Source organism: Tachypleus tridentatus, chromosome 4 (assembly GCF_004210375.1).
Source record: "Tachypleus tridentatus isolate NWPU-2018 chromosome 4, ASM421037v1, whole genome shotgun sequence".
In the NCBI taxonomy this organism is placed as follows: domain Eukaryota; kingdom Metazoa; phylum Arthropoda; class Merostomata; order Xiphosura; family Limulidae; genus Tachypleus; species Tachypleus tridentatus.
In genome coordinates this window covers 122338610-122357946 of record NC_134828.1, presented here as the reverse complement: position 1 = coordinate 122357946, position 19337 = coordinate 122338610, and the positions used below count along the sequence as shown (strand labels likewise).

The 19337-nt window shown below is 35.7% G+C and overlaps 1 long non-coding RNA gene across 1 annotated transcript; it reads right to left on the bottom strand.

Moving 5' to 3' along the window:
• Positions 1-1806: 1806 nt before the first annotated feature.
• Positions 1807-4131, bottom strand: LOC143249971 (uncharacterized). The gene is made up of 3 exons (XR_013028068.1): positions 4046-4131; positions 3348-3417; positions 1807-2022 (listed from the first exon to the last, which is right to left on the bottom strand). It is a non-coding gene; the product is annotated as an uncharacterized LOC143249971 (long non-coding RNA).
• Positions 4132-19337: the final 15206 nt, after the last annotated feature.

Below are 19337 nucleotides of genomic sequence, written 5' to 3'. Positions count from 1 at the left end.
TAACTAAATCTGTAACTCGAATTAGTTAGAAATACCTTTGAGAAAACATCTTTGAAATGGTCTGTAGTAAATTTTAGTAGAATAAATAATGCTATTTATTAGTAGAAGTTTGAAACCAAACTGACCAATAGTTCTTCCATTTGTAAGCAACATCAATAGATTAAATGCCAGTACCTCTGAAAACAGAATACATTCAACATAATAGACAGAAATAGAATATCGTAAATCAGATAAACATTTAGGAATATTTAACACTAAACTACCAGTACCATTATTTCGAATATTCGTTTATCTGATTAGACATAATGCTCAAGGATTTAATTATTTTATTGATTTCAAAATAGAATTACGTTTAATTAGGAGTTATATTATAAATTTTGAATAAAAAAACCAATACTTATTGTATGTTACAACTTTATTTTGGTGTTAAAAAGCCTGAGATGGCTCATTCTATATAGTGGTTAAGGTAATCGACTCGTAATTTGAAGGTTGCGGGTTCGATTCCTTATCCCACCCATCATGCTCGCTCTTTCAGCCATGTTGGGCATTTTTCGTTGGTAAAAGAGTAGTCCAAGAGTTTTGAGTAATTATCTAGTCTTACGTTGCAAAATTGGGAATGACTAGTATAAATAGCCCTCGTGTAATTTTGCGCCAAAACCGAACTAATTAAACAGAAAATTTTCTTTGACAACAATTGTTTGTTGTAATAAGCGGTCGTTCTACAAAGTAGGATATTCTCTCTTAACCTGAAGATTACTAGGAAACGTTGTTCTTATCAATAAAAGTGTTGATATCCATAGTAGCCGTTCTGAGATACAAAGACAGGCATCATAGTGTTATTATCATTGACAAAAATTATTATTTCAAGAGTTGTCTTCCTACACACCAGACGGAAGCTAATTTTTGTGAAGAAATTTAACTCAACAAATATTGACTTCTTATATTTTAATCAAATACAGAATTGGTAAACACATTCAATATTATTAGATTTGTATTTTCAATAATCAGCTAAATTAACTTCGAGTGGGGGACCAAATGAACATCAGAATTAAAGTTTTGATGATTTGGAACATGTGAAATTTTTACCAAATTATTGGAAAGTTTCCAAAAATATTAACTGAAACATGTTAAAAACTTCCAGATAAAACTATCTTGATTTGACACGTTAAATTTCATTATTTGTGTAATTATTGATTTAATACCTTCCAACGTAAGTGGAAGACAACTAATATAAACTATTACATAACCGAACCAACAAACTAATTACAAATGTGTTACAAAATGTGATATTTCACCATTCTTAATATGTAATATGTCGTTTGAACACCGACATCTCATTCTTCTGGTTTATATTATTTTAATCTCTATTACTATTATTTTATTACTTTATGCGAGACTGGTGAATGCAGGATAAGAATGACAGATGTAAGGTTCCTCAGTCACCTCCAAAATATAGAGTACATTTTATATCCCACATTATAGTCTCTACACATTTTTTTCAATTTGTATATCATTTTTTACATCTGTCTTGGCTTGTTTTTGGTTATAACAGATAAATATCAGAGGTGTTGATTTCCTGTTTTTAACTCAGTCCTTAGTTTTGATTCATTTAACTTAACACATAGCTTATTAATAGAATACTGTTAATTAGAATATTAACAGTATTAATATTCTAGCCACACACCCACACTTTCCGTTGAGCAACTGGTAAGGTGGAGAACTTATATTACTAAATTCCGGGTTTCGATTCCCTGAGTGTTTTGAACTAAGATAGATCTTAGCTTTGTGTTTAACAACAAGCAAAAACAAGAATTATTTATTTTTATTGATAACAAAATTACATATGGATACTAAAATATCCTCAGAGTATATCGCTTCCTTCTACGCTTTAAACCATAGGGTTCCAGTTAGAGATTCCATGACCACCTCCACTTCCAAAAGCTCCATAACAACAATATGAAGGAGGAACATCACAATGAACAAAATATGTTGGACATGCGATGTCATCTCGGAAATTCCCCTCTAGTTCAGGTAGTAAACAAAGTAACGTCATTAGAATATATATTACCTATAACATTTTATAATGATTTTTTAATCGTCACTGTTTATCTACTTGTGAATCCTAGCTAATAAACATTATATTCATAAAACTGTTAAAATTACGTCAATATCAAGATCAACCGTTAATGTTACAGAACACGTCACAAAAAATAGTCATATTTAACAGTTACGTTATTTAACAAGTTTGTCAGTAAAATCTATTGTTAATCTTTAAACCAATCTACTTTGTTTCTAGAACAGTATCTTATATTAAATTTCAACTTTCCGTAGCGTCACTAAAAGTACGTAAAAATTATCTGCAAAAACACATTAAAGTGATTCTCCGTTGCTTACCTTATACACTAAATATTGTATTTTACGCCTCAGTTAGAGGCTACACCGTGGAAGACGAACCCTAATTTGTGACAGAGAATTCTAATAAAAAATTGACTTTACAACCAACACTTTAATATATCCTTGATTTTCTTCAATTTACTGAGTAAAGACATAATATATTCCACAGTATATCGACAATATTAGTTCAATTGTTTTATACTACTGAAGATACTTGTAGTTAGTAAGTAATGATATTATGATCTGTATAAGAGGCCGATTTGAGTAGATCCCAAGTTAACCTCTTGTCTTAACTCATCACCTTTGTCTTGAGACACTCATGAGAAATATAAACAAAAAAATGTGCGTATTACATTGTATAAAATACGGTATATTGTTCTCACGGTTGTGGATTGTATGTCATAACAAACACGACCACAGCACAAGATCAATCATATAAACAGCTGTCGTATTAATGTAATTATTATTTTGTACACTAGTTAATTAACAATTATCTGTTACTTTATTATCTATATTACTTACTATCAGTTTGATATTCAGTTGTAGCAACAAATGCAATTTAAATTAAAATATTTACTTCAAAAGTTATAAGAACAAATTTTATAAAAATGCACGGTTGTGTCACCCTGCGTTGCTGTTTCACACATGTAATCATTTTGAAATAATTTAATTTCTCACTTTAAATTGCTGTCAAATATATAGTCATCAAGAGAAGTATATTGTTTTTTACATTCTTTCATTATAGACAATATTCGAATTTTTAAGATACACGTCGTTGTTATAAACTTACCTTCATTAAATATTATGTTACAAACCTCCGTTAGTAACAAGAAATAAACATTGTGGCAGTTTCTTGAACGATACAGACAAACGTAACTTATAACAATTGATATTTCTATCATACCATTTAAACCGTTTGTATAAATTCAGTGTTAAAGAATTCATACTCTCACCTGGAGTTGATTCCAACAGTGTTGTAAACATCAAAAGTATAATAATTGTTGTAGTCTTCATTTCTCTGATCTGTTAAAATCAGTATTAATACAGTTAGAGAAATGTGACTTTTAACAAAGCCTAAAATAAAAGATCGAAACTTAGTACAGCCCATGAATTCTATATCTTACTAGCTTCAGATATATTAAAACAGAAGTACTTTTTTTATGAACGGAAGTAGAGTGTTACAGAAGAAACAAGTTCCCGATTTATCACAGGAACACTAAAACCATTACAATAACTGGACAACAACATCTAATGTAAGATTTCTATAGGATAAAAATTACATTTTGTAAATACCGTTTAACAACAAAAATAATTTTATACCGAATTTTTCTCTTTTCTTGGAGGTTACTCGAACTTAATAAAACATGAAAGTAGAAACTTCTTTATTAAAGAAAGTTTATATCTAAGAACAATACCAGATCGATCAACCAAAACACACAGAATTAAAGTTTAACAATGAATAGAAAAACGTTGAAGTTACCATGCCTGTGGTAAAATATCGACTTATAAAATGAAAACAAAATATTAGTTTGTGTTAACATGATAAAAATAATTATTCATATAAGTACTTAAGGTATATGCTTTGTTTAATATTCATTATAATTACTATTATAAAAAAATACTCTCAAACAAGATATAAAAATTATATTACCAAGGAGTGTTCAATTATTAGGTACTTCAACTACGTGTTATCAAAGTGTAAATATACAGTTAGACTAGGGTCCTGATACTCAGCTTATATAGTCGTATTTTTAATGAGATGCACAGTTCTGAGAACATCACAACCAATCAGAATGATTCCATTAACAGTTGACGTCAAGTGTCAAATTACAATATTATAGAGACATGTAGAGAGACAGATTGAACCAATAGGAAGCTGTGAGTGGTTATTTGTTACTTACATGTGATACATTTCTGTTAAAGTGGCTCATGTAGTGGTGGAAAGACTTTAAAACTGTAAGTGATAATGAAGTTGTGTGATTAGGGTAGAATGGATAGTAACACGTAAGTAGTTGTGTTTCATGGATATTCACAAATGGTTTATATATCAATAAATCGTGTGGAACACACGTAGCTATTGTAACATTAGAACAAACGAGCTTCGATGTGCAATATTATAGACAAAACGTAGTTATTTTAACTTTAGAACACACAGGTGTCTATAAAGACATTTATTTAACCATAAGTATACAGGCTAACTAAATGATTTTTGTATCCTAATCATGTTGACACGCTGTCTGTTTCTTTGTTTGACTTAAACTTCCCACAAATTTATACGAGAATTATCTGCGCTAGCCGTCCTTAAGTTACCTGTGTGAGATAAGAAGGAAGGCTAATAGCCATCACCATCCACCATCAACTGTTAGTTACTTTTTATTTACAAATTCTGGGATCAACCGTTACTTATAACGCCTCTTTGGCTGAATGGGCAAACAAGTTTCATGAGTGGGGGATTCATACTCGTTACCTTAAGAATTCGAGTCACTCACCACCTAGCCGTATCAGGACGGTATACATACACTTAGTTCAGTGTGACGACATACTCTTGTTTGTCACATGACAGAAGTCATTTGTACAGTTTTATGATACACTACAGTTCCAAACATGTGAAACTCTTATCTAATTATTTATTATGAGTCGAACGCCTTAACCACCTGTCCATGCCGGGCCTTTTTTTAATTCATGAAGCTAAATTCTAAAACGGCTGACTCAACACCAACACACAGCTCCCTAGAGTACAGCATAAGTTTAAGTAGTTACACAACAGAAACACCATGTGACTTTGTTCTTATAACAAACAAAGTGTTCAGATATTTATACTTTTCTGTCACAGTAACAAAACATTTTGTCGTATATCTTTATTGATACGAAACAAGAAAATCTTCACAAGCAGTGAATATTAAAAATATACAATAGTACTTATAATATGAACCATGATGAGCATCTAAATTTGACATTTACCAAAAATAAAACTTTCATAACACTTTTTGTTTCTACTGATAATTTAGTTTTAATAACTGATTGAATCCTGTCTTGCTTAGCTGTTAGCGCGATAATTTACCTCACACATCACATGCCACTTGTTATTTCTGTTTACACTTAATGATAAAAATTCCGAATAAAATATTTTACTAGAAATTGCTTTTGAAATGTTTTATAGAAATATAACAATTGTTGTAAATATTGTATAAGCCTCTAGAATTTATCATCTTGGAAACTTAAAGCGTTAAAACTTCTCAGGTTAACTTCAAAAATTGCTTTTTAAAAGGTAGAGGGCAGTATGAAAATTGAAGTGTCATTCGATTATTTAAAAACCTTAAACAAGAAAAAAACGATACATTATTAATTACTGTTTTTGTTTCTATAATTGCGCCATCTGTAAGAGTCTTAGTGCACTAATATGTTTTTGTTTTTTTTTTTGCATTTGTTAATTTCCTACGAAGCTAGCTGTCTCTACTTTTGAAATCTTAGACAGCTTGTAAAAAACCACCTTCCTTCCTAATTGTCGGAATATACCGGGTTTAGTCCAACTGTCAGATATTCATAACCTGAGGTAATGATACAAGAACAAAGGTGTAGACTTTTCTTCCACCACCTACAAAATTACACCTAATGGGTCTGTGAGTGGGTGTGTGTTTTCTAAAGATCGGGTTACCTTCTGAGCCCACCAAGGATAATCGAACCTCTGATGTTAACGTTATAAATCGGTAAACATACCGCTATATTAGCGGGGGGCAATATATTATCTGCGCTACACACTCTGCGGGGGGAAATTTCCATTAAAGGAATGTTTTGTACATTAAATTTCTAGACCTCCCCCTTCATGTTTCTCTACACATTTGTCAAACACCATTAATGTCTGTTTACAAGGAATTCAGAGAGACATCATGAGAAATCAAAGTATAAGGAAGTCCGAAAAGTTGCATCCAGTGTCTATGAAGAGTATATTATTAATTCCTTTTTGAACTTTTACATCACGATATAGCAGACAGGATAACACAGACGTTTGTAGCTGAAGGTATTATATGGTGTTTAACAGACAGGATAACACAGATGTTTGTAGCTGAAGGTATTATATGGTGTTTAATAGACAGGATAACACAGACGTTTGAAGCTGAAGGTATTATATGGTGTTTAACAGACAGGATAACACAGACGTTTGCAGCTGAAGGTATTATATGTTGTTTAACAGACAGGGTAACACAGACGTTTGTAGCTGAAGGTATTATATGGTGTTTAACAGACAGGATAACACAGACGTTTGTAGCTGAAGGTATGATATGGTGTTTAACAGACAGGATAACACAGACGTTTGTAGCTGAAGGTATAATATGTTGTTTAACAGACAGGATAACACAGACGTTTGTAGCTGAAGGTATCATATGGTGTTTAACAGACAGGATAACACAGACGTTTGTAGCTGAATGTATCATATGGTGTTTAATAGACAGGATAACACAGATGTTTGAAGCTGAAGGTATTATATGGTGTTTAACAGACAGGATAACACAGACGTTTGCAGCTGAAGGTATTATATGGTGTTTAACAGACAGGATAACACAGACGTTTGTAGCTGAAGGTATTATATGGTGTTTATCAGACAGGATAACACAGACGCATGTAGCTGAAGGTATTATATGGTGTTTAATAGACAGGATAACACAGACGTTTGAAGCTGAAGGTATTATATGGTGTTTAACAGACAGGATAACACAGACGTTTGCAGCTGAAGGTATTATATGTTGTTTAACAGACAGGGTAACACAGACGTTTGTAGCTGAAGGTATTATATGGTGTTTAACAGACAGGATAACACAGACGTTTGTAGCTGAAGGTATGATATGGTGTTTAACAGACAGGATAACACAGACGTTTGTAGCTGAAGGTATTATATGGTGTTTAGCAGACAGGATAACACAGACGTTTGCAGCTGAAGGTATTATATGGTGTTTAACAGACAGGATAACACAGACGTTTGTAGCTGAAGGTATGATATGGTGTTTCACAGACAGGATAACACAGACGTTTGTAGCTGAAAGTATTATATGGTGTTTAACAGACAGGATAAAACAGACGTCTGTAGCTGAAGGTATTATATGGTGTTTAACAGACAGGATAACACAGACGTTTGTAGCTGAAGGTATGATATGGTGTTTAACAGACAGTATAACACAGACGTTTGTAGCTGAAGGTATTATATGATGTTTATCAGACAAGATAACACAGACGTTTGTAGCTGAAGGTATTATATGGTGTTTAACAGACAGGATAACACAGACGTTTGTACCTGAAGGTATTATATGGTGTTTAACAGACAGAATAATACAGACGTTTGTAGCTGAAGGTATTATATGGTGTTTAACAGACAGGATAACACAGACGTTTGCAGCTGAAGGTATTATATGGTGTTTAACAGACAGGATAACACAGACGTTTGTAGCTGAAGGTATGATATGGTGTTTAACAGACAGGATAACACAGACGTTTGTAGCTGAAGGTATTATATGGTGTTTAACAGACAGGATAACACAGACGTTTGTAGCTGAAGGTATTATATGGTGTTTAACAGACAGAATAATACAGACGTTTGTAGCTGAAGGTATTATATGGTGTTTAACAGACAGGATAAAACAGACGTTTGTAGCTGAAGGTATTATATGGTGTTTAACAGACAGGATAACACAGACGTTTGCAGCTGAAGGTATTATATGGTGTTTAACAGACAGGATAACACAGACGTTTGTAGCTGAAGGTATTATATGGTGTTTATCAGACAGGATAACACAGACGCATGTAGCTGAAGGTATTATATGGTGTTTAATAGACAGGATAACACAGACGTTTGAAGCTGAAGGTATTATATGTTGTTTAACAGACAGGGTAACACAGACGTTTGTAGCTGAAGGTATTATATGGTGTTTAACAGACAGGATAACACAGACGTTTGTAGCTGAAGGTATGATATGGTGTTTAACAGACAGGATAACACAGACGTTTGTAGCTGAAGGTATTATATGGTGTTTAACAGACAGGATAACACAGACGTTTGCAGCTGAAGGTATTATATGGTGTTTAACAGACAGGATAACACAGACGTTTGTAGCTGAAGGTATGATATGGTGTTTCACAGACAGGATAACACAGACGTTTGTAGCTGAAAGTATTATATGGTGTTTAACAGACAGGATAACACAGACGTTTGTAGCTGAAGGTATGATATGGTGTTTAACAGACAGGATAACACAGACGTTTGTAGCTGAAGGTATTATATGATGTTTATCAGACAAGATAACACAGACGTTTGTAGCTGAAGGTATTATATGGTGTTTAACAGACAGGATAACACAGACGTTTGTAGCTGAAGGTATTATATGGTGTTTAACAGACAGAATAATACAGACGTTTGTAGCTGAAGGTATTATATGGTGTTTAACAGACAGGATAACACAGACGTTTGTAGCTGAAAGTATTATATGGTGTTTAACAGACAGGATAAAACAGACGTCTGTAGCTGAAGGTATTATATGGTGTTTAACAGACAGGATAACACAGACGTTTGTAGCTGAAGGTATGATATGGTGTTTAACAGACAGGATAACACAGACGTTTGTAGCTGAAGGTATTATATGATGTTTATCAGACAAGATAACACAGACGTTTGTAGCTGAAGGTATTATATGGTGTTTAACAGACAGGATAACACAGACGTTTGTACCTGAAGGTATTATATGGTGTTTAACAGACAGAATAATACAGACGTTTGTAGCTGAAGGTATTATATGGTGTTTAACAGACAGGATAACACAGACGTTTGCAGCTGAAGGTATTATATGGTGTTTAACAGACAGGATAACACAGACGTTTGTAGCTGAAGGTATGATATGGTGTTTAACAGACAGGATAACACAGACGTTTGTAGCTGAAGGTATTATATGGTGTTTAACAGACAGGATAACACAGACGTTTGTAGCTGAAGGTATTATATGGTGTTTAACAGACAGAATAATACAGACGTTTGTAGCTGAAGGTATTATATGGTGTTTAACAGACAGGATAAAACAGACGTTTGTAGCTGAAGGTATTATATGGTGTTTAACAGACAGGATAACACAGACGTTTGTAGCTGAAGGTATATATGGTGTTTAACAGACAGGATAACACAGACGTTTGCAGCTGAAGGTATTATATGGTGTTTAACAGACAGGATAACACAGACGTTTGTAGCTGAAGGTATTATATGGTGTTTATCAGACAGGATAAACACAGACGCATGTAGCTGAAGGTATTATATGGTGTTTAATAGACAGGATAACACAGACGTTTGAAGCTGAAGGTATTATATGTTGTTTAACAGACAGGATAACACAGACGTTTGTAGCTGAAGGTATTATATGGTGTTTAACAGACAGGATAACACAGACGTTTGTAGCTGAAGGTATTATATGGTGTTTAACAGACAGGATAACACAGACGTTTGTAGCTGAAGGTATTATATGGTGTTTAACAGACAGGATAACACAGACGTTTGTAGCTGAAGGTATTATATGGTGTTTAACAGACAGGATAACACAGACGTTTGTAGCTGAAGGTATGATATGGTGTTTTCACAGACAGGATAACACAGACGTTTGTAGCTGAAGGTATTATATGGTGTTTAACAGACAGGATAACACAGACGTTTGTAGCTGAAGGTATGATATGGTGTTTAACAGACAGGATAACACAGACGTTTGTAGCTGAAGGTATTATATGATGTTTATCAGACAAGATAACACAGACGTTTGTAGCTGAAGGTATTATATGGTGTTTAACAGACAGGATAACACAGACGTTTGTAGCTGAAGGTATTATATGGTGTTTAACAGACAGAATAACACAGACGTTTGTAGCTGAAGGTATTATATGGTGTTTAACAGACAGGATAACACAGACGTTTGTAGCTGAAGGTATTATATGGTGTTTAACAGACAGGATAACACAGACGTTTGTAGCTGAAGGTATGATATGGTGTTTAATAGACAGGATAACACAGACGTTTGTAGCTGAAGGTATTATATGGTGTTTAACAGACAGGATAACACAGAAGTTTGTAGCTGAAGGTATTATATGGTGTTTAACAGACAGAATAATACAGACGTTTGTAGCTGAAGGTATTATATGGTGTTTAACAGACAGGATAAAACAGACGTTTGTAGCTGAAGGTATTATATGGTGTTTAACAGACAGGATAACACAGACGTTTGCAGCTGAAGGTATTATATGGTGTTTAACAGACAGGATAACACAGACGTTTGTAGCTGAAGGTATGATATGGTGTTTAATAGACAGGATAACACAGACGTTTGTAGCTGAAGGTATTATATGGTGTTTAACAGACAGGATAACACAGACGTTTGTAGCTGAAGGTATTATATGGTGTTTAACAGACAGGATAAAACAGACGTTTGTAGCTGAAGGTATTGTATGGTGTTTAACAGACAGGATAACACAGACGTTTGCAGCTGAAGGTATTATATGGTGTGTAATAGACAGGATAACACAGACGCATGTAGCTGAAGGTATTATATGGTGTTTAACAGACAGGATAACACAGACGTTTATAGCTGAAGGTATTATATGGTGTTTAACAGACAGGATAACACAGACGTTTGAAGCTGAAGGTATTATATGGCGAAAGTATAGCGCTCCACAGATGAATACATGTTTTGAAAATATGGCGTTTCAGAACAACAGATTAACTAATTCTAATATTATTAAACCAGTCACAAGTAGTATTTAAGACATTTTTCTTTTATTTAAACTCAAAATTTGATGTTGTTTTTTGTACAACAAATAGTTGATACACTAATTTCTTTACATTAGTTTAAAAAGTCTGGTGTAACAGTTTTCACTCATAATCTTCCTTCCTTTTCTTTAATGTTTGATTTTAAAGTTTTTATTTTTATTTAAAACATTTTTTTCATTCAACCCAAATTCAGAGATTTAAAGGAATTTTTATCCAAGGAATACACTTCTCCAACACCAGCAACTTTGGTTTGAAATCCACTTTTTGGAATCAGTTCCTTTCCTCCAAATTCAATTCCTTCATTATATAATAAAACAACATCTAATGTTTATATTCGTTATATGTCGTGCGTTACTTCACATTTATTGTACTTTGACCTGCTCTGTTCTTCTTGTCTTTAACACATTTGTCATTATGTTGTTGTTCTTCAACTTGATATTTTAAAATCATTTGAAATTAGTCTTTAACTTTAGGCTGTAACCTCTAAACTCTTTCTTATTTAATAAAGACTGTTACCAAAAATAAAAATATCTTCACCATTCGTCCAGGAAGTTTACATTGGTCATTCTCACCTTTTCCAAGGGTTATAATTATTCTTACATATTTACATGAGTTGATATGTTCACCAGTTGCTCCAGGGGAGAAAAGCGTTATATGTTCGGCTGAAGTTAACACTGGCAATAAGTGCAAGAGACCATAGTGAACAAATAGATGATGAAACAATTTGTTACAACAATATCTAAAGAGACATGTCTACTTCTGTAAAATACCTGGTTTGTACACTCTGGTGGACATATTATTCACTATAATATAATAAATTTTTATTCATTAAATAAAGGTAAGAATTCATGTAAACACATGAAAAAATCTCCTTCTCACTGCCCAACAGGGTCAAAATATTGTGTTAAAGCTTAGAGGGCAGTACAATCGCATAATCCACTGTTGTCTTGAATTGGCAGTCAATGTGTTAACTAACCATCATTTTTTTCAATTTTAATTTGTTATATACAATTTTAAATAGACTAATAAGTTTCATGATTTCTCGTGTTAGTCCAAATAATGTATATAAACATTCATATAATTCGTACGATTCAACTGTTTTATGTTACTTATTCAGCATAATTACCCCATGTCTGTACTTCCTGACACATATTTAGAACACGCGTGTTTCAGCCCTTGGCTGTACACTATCACACTTTGACTTAGTTTCATTGGAAGTTTACCAGAACTGTCTTCATTGTTTCAAACATATTTTACACTTTTCGTATTACAAATATCTTTATATATTAACTGCTTTACACATCTTTGTTTTCATAATTTACAAATGGGAAACATTCCATATCCAGCATATTAAAAATACAAATTTGGTTTTATATTTTGTGATGATAATACCATTACAAGTGAATACTCAAGTATCATCAGCGTTAATCGTTTTATTTAACATTTTGAACCACCAGCTTCCTCCATTTCCTCCACGTCCAGTGAAACAATAATAGGTAAGAGGAACATAACAGCAAACAAAATTTTCTGTACATTCGATAACATTTCGGTAAGTCCCCACAGTTTCAGTCAAGGACAAAATAACATTATAACAAGACATTCCGCTATTTTTAATATTCTATACTTTAAAATTTATAAGTACAGATCTTACAAAAAACCATGCGTAGGTTCTCAATGTCCGAGAGGATCAAGCGATCCATCGGCCTGCCACGGAGCAAGGCAGCCAAGATGTCCTGAGTGTCTCGTAAGGCCAGGCGGCGCATGCCAGCTTGCCTCAACAAGGAGGCTTCAGACCTGCTCCCAGGGCCCAGTGACAGACTTGAGAGAGCAAAGCCTCCAGACAAGGACAATCAATTTGTCTCCAACCTCATCCTCAGCAAGGAGGGAGACGTTGAGCTTCCACACATCAGGATCCCGAAAAACGGGGACAAAATCCCAGAATGAGGTGAGAAGTGCCCGATGGTCGGACACGTTAAACGAGACATCCCCAACCTGGTGAACTGCAGCTCCACTGAGGCTCTGCCGATGGCCAGGTGTTACATATAACCTGTCAAGACGACAAGAAACGCCCTGACCAGTCCAAGTTGCCACAAAAGCAGACCCCACACAGCACACGCCAAACATCGGGAAAGTCGAAATCCGACAGCACTGCACACAGAGACCACGTACACCGAACACCAGAAAGAGGATCACTCTTGATCTTGTTGAGATGAGACCCCAAGACGCAGTTGAAGTCGCCACCAAGGACGATATCGGCCTGTGTAACCATGAACCTTTCAAGCCCGAGAAGAAAACCTCCCGCTCCCCAGACTGTGCAAGCGCCTAGACATTGACGAGACGAATCTTACGACCCATAGCAAAAACATCAACGCACAAAACCCGCCTCTCAGCATCACTATGTAACGCAAGGATGGTGCCATTAAAATGCTGGTGAAAGAGGATTCCCCACACCCCGTGCAAGCGTCGTGCCAAACGACCAGAAGGAACGGACAGGATAGCGAGAGGAAAACGAAAAGTGGACCCTCTGAGAGGCAAAAAAGGGCTCCTGCAAAAATATTATATCAACCACAAAGTGGAGGGATAATGTGTAAAATTGTTTAACAATCTCAAATATTTCTGGATGTTTAAAGTAATGCAGAACAAACCCACAAACGAATCAGAGAAGAGGAATCAGTGACGTTGTTGCTTTTACTGGACAGATTGAGGTAGGGGGGCGAGTGGCTCTTGAGGCCACCCGACACCACCCCCTCTTTGCAGCTGCACCCACTGGCATCCAACCACCGCCGCTACCCAACAGAAACATCCAGACTGAAGTCTAGAAAAGACTCGGGGCTGCAGAGCGCTCGCTCACCCTAATTCTCCTCTCCCAGTCCAGAGAGAGACTGAGAAAGTCAGCCAAACAGTCGAAAGAGTCAGGTGATGGGTACTCGGGGTCGGAGCTAACACGGCATCATGGGAAAGGACCATAATACCCACTACGCCCAGGAAGGAATAGGTGACGCCCCAACCTGTTTGTCCTTCTCTACGCGCGGCGGCCCTGCAGCCACTGCAGCATACGTCGCCACACGTTTCGGGCAACCCAAAGGCGTGTGACCATCACGACAAACATCACACCGAACATCACAGACACTGTTTTCGTGTACAAAGGCCAGACAAATCTCTCATCGCGGCATCTGACAAGTATGAAACATGTTGCTTTCGAGATCACAACGTTGACACAGCCGTTCACTGAAATGAAGTTGGGAACCAGCTTCTTCATGTCCAGACAGACACGACAGTTCTCGGTACACACATTTGGGCGCGTCTGGTGCGCCTCATGTTTGATTTTTCGAACTGACCCACACGCCGACAATACGTCCTTGATGACATCGTGGGACAGTTCAAAAGGGGTCGACTGAAGAGTTACCCATTTCGTGTTTTGTGCAGCAGGCTCCACAGACACTCACTGGTCCTCAAAGAAAAAGTCTTTGTCCAGCAGGATCCGGGCATATGTGTTGTAGACACTCTACATGGCGACTCCACACGGCAGTGTTTAAGGTGTCAACTATCGCCGAGGATAGCGAGGCCGCGGGCACCACCAAACGGATGGACTGCGGCTGAACAGAGTAAAGCCGGATGGTCGTAGCCACACCGACCTACAGTGTTGTGGCACACACACACACAAATGGAACACTACAGTGAACAAACAACACGCAAACACCAGTATTGGGCAGAGGGAATGACGGCAAGAAAATAACGAACCATTGGCACGCCCTCTGCTGGATTATCGAGTCGGACTCAAAGTGCCTTCACATGAAATACGACGAGGAGGAGATATTGAATTTATTTACAACAATAAACTGTACAAAGTGTCATGAAATAACAACAATAAACTGTACAAAGTGTCATGAAATATATATAAGTAAAATACACTAATCAAATACAAAACAAAATTAGAAATGTATACAATACAAAACTTTAAATATATACAAAGTTTTAAAGAAATGCAAAACAAGACATTAAAGACATACAAATCATAACTGGATAACAAAACTTTAAAGGCATACAGAACAAAACCGTAAAGAGATACAAAACAGAATTCTAAATATAAACAAAACAAGACGTTAAATGGAAACAAACAGTAATGATCTACAAAATATAAGGAAATAGAAAACTCGAAATATAAACAAAACGTTAAATATATACAAAATATTAAATATATACAAAACATGAAATATATAAAAACATTAAATATGTACAAAATAATAAATACGAATTTTATACTAAAATATAGAAAGACAAATGGGGAGTGGAGACACGGCGGCTCAGAATCCGATATCCACCCGAACCCTGACCAACGCATTAAGAGGCGAGACGTCCAGCCGCCAGAGATGGTAAAATGTCCCGGAACCCAGTCGCTGATAGTAACAGCCTATATTTGGCTCTTCCCAGCATCAAAACGTACGACACTGGCGTCTGGTCGAAAACCAATTTGTTTCGAGGAAGCCAAATGACGAACTTAAAGATGGTTAAGGCATACTGAAAGGAAAAGGCCATGTGGCCGGGAACAGAGACTGGTACATGGTACAGTATGATCTCCGCCGACGTTGGACAGAGGACCAACCTGTGCACAATTAGCACAAATCTATACATTGGAGAAGCTGCGCTCTGCCCCCTATGGGTATCGAAACCCGATTTTTAGCGGTGCTTCCTGAACTTTAATACGTTGGTTCTATTTCAGGTTTCGACGTTTAGGCAATTACATGTAACATGCTATATAATCAAACTAATAAACTAATTATCCGTCCAGTAATAATACAGTATACAGGCTAACAACTATCAGACGTAACACTATCTTTGTTACAGTAAATTAAAACTTCCTAATTTTTCAGCTATAAATCTCCTACTTTCAACAGTTTATTGAGTACTGTTTCATTAACCATGTTCCTCCCACTTCCTAATTATCTTAGTCGAGGTTGTCCGTGTTTGTACAAGAAATATTTACATGTCTTGATATGTTCACCAGCTGTTCCAGGGAAGAAAAGGTTATATGTTTAGATGAAGTAAGTACTGGGACACTGCTAATAAGTGACCATAGTGAACACACTGATGATGAAACAATATGTTACAACAATATCAAGAAAGAAATAGTTATTTCTGTAAAATACCTGGTTTACATTCTGGTGGACATGTTATTCACTATAATATAGTAACTTGCGATTAATTTTTAATAAAATAAAAATATGTGTACATGTAAACACATTTAAAAATCTCCTACTTACTGTCCAACATCTGTTCCTTCATCCACATAATACTTTATACAATACGTAGAGATTGTTTCTTGCTCTTTGTGTTTATACATAATGATACATCATTCGGTGTTTAATAATTTTATTCCTCATAATTTAATTTTTTTTCGATAAAACTTAATAAAAACTCAGTTTCTGATTTTACCATTTTGTCACTTATTGGATCACAGTATTGTTTTAAAGCGTAGAGGGCAGTACAATTGCATAAGCTTTACGGTAAAGTGTGTGATTTTCTAATAGCAAAGCCAAATCGGGCTATCTGCTGAGTTCACCAAGAGGAACTGGACCCCTTATTTCAGCGTTGTAAATCCGTAATAAATCATGGTGGGATGGGTTGACCAGTGCATACAGCAATGTTATCCGACGATAGACCCAATTCATACAACAGCGTTTATATACAAAGGCCAAAAGGAGCTAATGCAGATCTGAAAAGGATGGCCCACCAACGAAGAAAAACACAACCCTAGGTACATGCTCTACACTGGAGAAGTGTGGAAAGGTCCGGAGCAGAGCTGAAGTCCCTTATGATGAATAGGGTTTTTCATCTTCAAGGCCGAGGTCCTTGCAGAGCCATAGACCAGTGACTTATAGTCCAGCTTTGATCGAATAAGAGCACGATATATCTATAACATAGAACATTGACCTGCATCACAAGTGGAGGAAGAGAGGACATGAAGGATGTTCGATGCTCTGGTACATTCGTTTCGTAGCTGCTTGATGTGTTGTATAAAGGTCAGCTTACAGTAAAAATTAAGCCTAAAGAACATTGTCTCACAAATCACGGGTACTAAAGAACATTGTCTCACAAATCACGGGTACTAAGGAACATTGTCTCACAAATCACGGGTACTAAAGAACATTGTCTCCACAAATCACGGGTACTAAAGAACATTATCTCACAAATCACGGGTACTAAAGAACATTGTCTCACAAATCACGGGTACTAAAGAACATTATCTCACAAATCACGGGTACTAAAGAACATTGTCTCACAAATCACGGGTAGCACAAATTCAGTGATAAGGAGTTCAGAATCGGAGAGAATATCTCATTGGCAGCAAAAATGCATGTAAACGAGTTTAGAGAAAGAGAAGTTAAAATGAGTTTAGAGAAAGAGAAGTTAAAACCGTTTTATCTGGTTCACTTCAGTAAACGCTTGAGGGCAGTCTGTACCTGACGCCTGACGCTCATGCTCGACGACAGACATAAGATATGAAAATCGTCGACATAGATCTCACTTGAGGGAGTTTATCAGTGATGGTCTTAATGTTGATACTGAGAAGTGAGACACTCAAAACGCAGCTTTGAGGGACTCCAAGTTACTGTAGAAAGGAACAGAAAAGTGTCGAACCTACACCAACGTGGAATTGTCTCTTTATTAAAAATGTTTGATAAAAATTGGCAAATGACCACATAACCCATGTATGTGGAGGTCTTGCAAAATGCCATTCCTCCATGTGTTGTCATAAGCATTCTGAAGGTCAAAGAATGTTGATACAAGATGTTGTCATTCGAGAAAGGCTTCTTTGATTGACGTTTCAAGTCGAATCAGGTCCACAGATAACACACAGTTTGGAGAAAACATTTATACTTGTCTTTATTTTATTAAAAATTAAACATAAAACACATTCCCTGTTACAATGTCAACTATAACTATAGATTATGACAATGAATCAAATATCAACCAGTCAAACCAGGTATTTTACAGAAAAGTAGCCATTTCTCTCTACGTACTGTTTCAATACGTGGCTGTTCATTGTGGTCTTTTCTACAGGCAGTCTCTCCTTCATCATTTCTTCAACTGTATTTATGTTTTACTTCTGATAGTAGATAGTATACAACATTATTTCGTGAACGTGATATAAATTTTATCTGTTTTCCTGAGAAACATGACATGTATAACTGTCTTTCTTTATTCTAACTATTAGATGTATGCTACTCTCGTACCTTGGACCCCTACCTTACGTTTGTGTCAAATAGGTTGCCATAATTACTTGACAACCAATTTTAGAAAATAGAGTTTAGAGATGTATTTAGTGTTGAATGAAAAAACTTCATTACGAGTTACAAACGATAAAAGAGCGTCACCTAGTGTAATAATTTAGTAAATAGAAAATTATTTCTTTTTTGTTATTAAGTATTTTTTTGTATTTGCTGTCATTATTAATATTTCCTCTCTCATTCATCAACTAGTTATTAAATCTTTTTACTAGCAAATTTAGGTAGCGTTGATTAATTGGAATCTTTTTCCTTTTACAAATAAAACCAAAGTATAACCATATATGTTACATAAAATTAAGGACATCTAGTTTTCTATAATTATAACCAATATCTTTAAATCATGTCGTGATCTTTCTAATATTCACTGGTTCTGAAGAGTTTCATCAGAATAAAGATGAACAACAGAATGTTTTATTTCTCTGACATGACGGAACTGTATAAATATCTGAAGACTTTATTTGTTTGTTGTAAGAACAAAGCCACACTGGTCTGTCTGTCTTGGGAATAATACACACATTTTAAATGTTCTAACAACTTAAACTTACCGCTGTGTGCTTTGTGCGAAATTCCAAAAACAAACAAACAATTTCGCACAAAGCTACTCGAGGGCTATCTGTGCTAGCCGTCCCTAATTTAGCAGTGTAAGACTAGAGGGAAGGCAGCTAGTTATCACCACCCACCGCCAACTCTTGGACTACTCTTTTACCAACGAATAGTGGGATTGACCGTCATATTATAACGTCTCCACGGCTGGGAGAGCGAGCATGTTTAGCGCGACGCGGGCTCGAACCCCGACCCTCGGATTACGAGTCGCACGCCTTACGCGCTAGGCCATGCCGGGCCTGTGCGAAATTCAAAAACAAACAAAT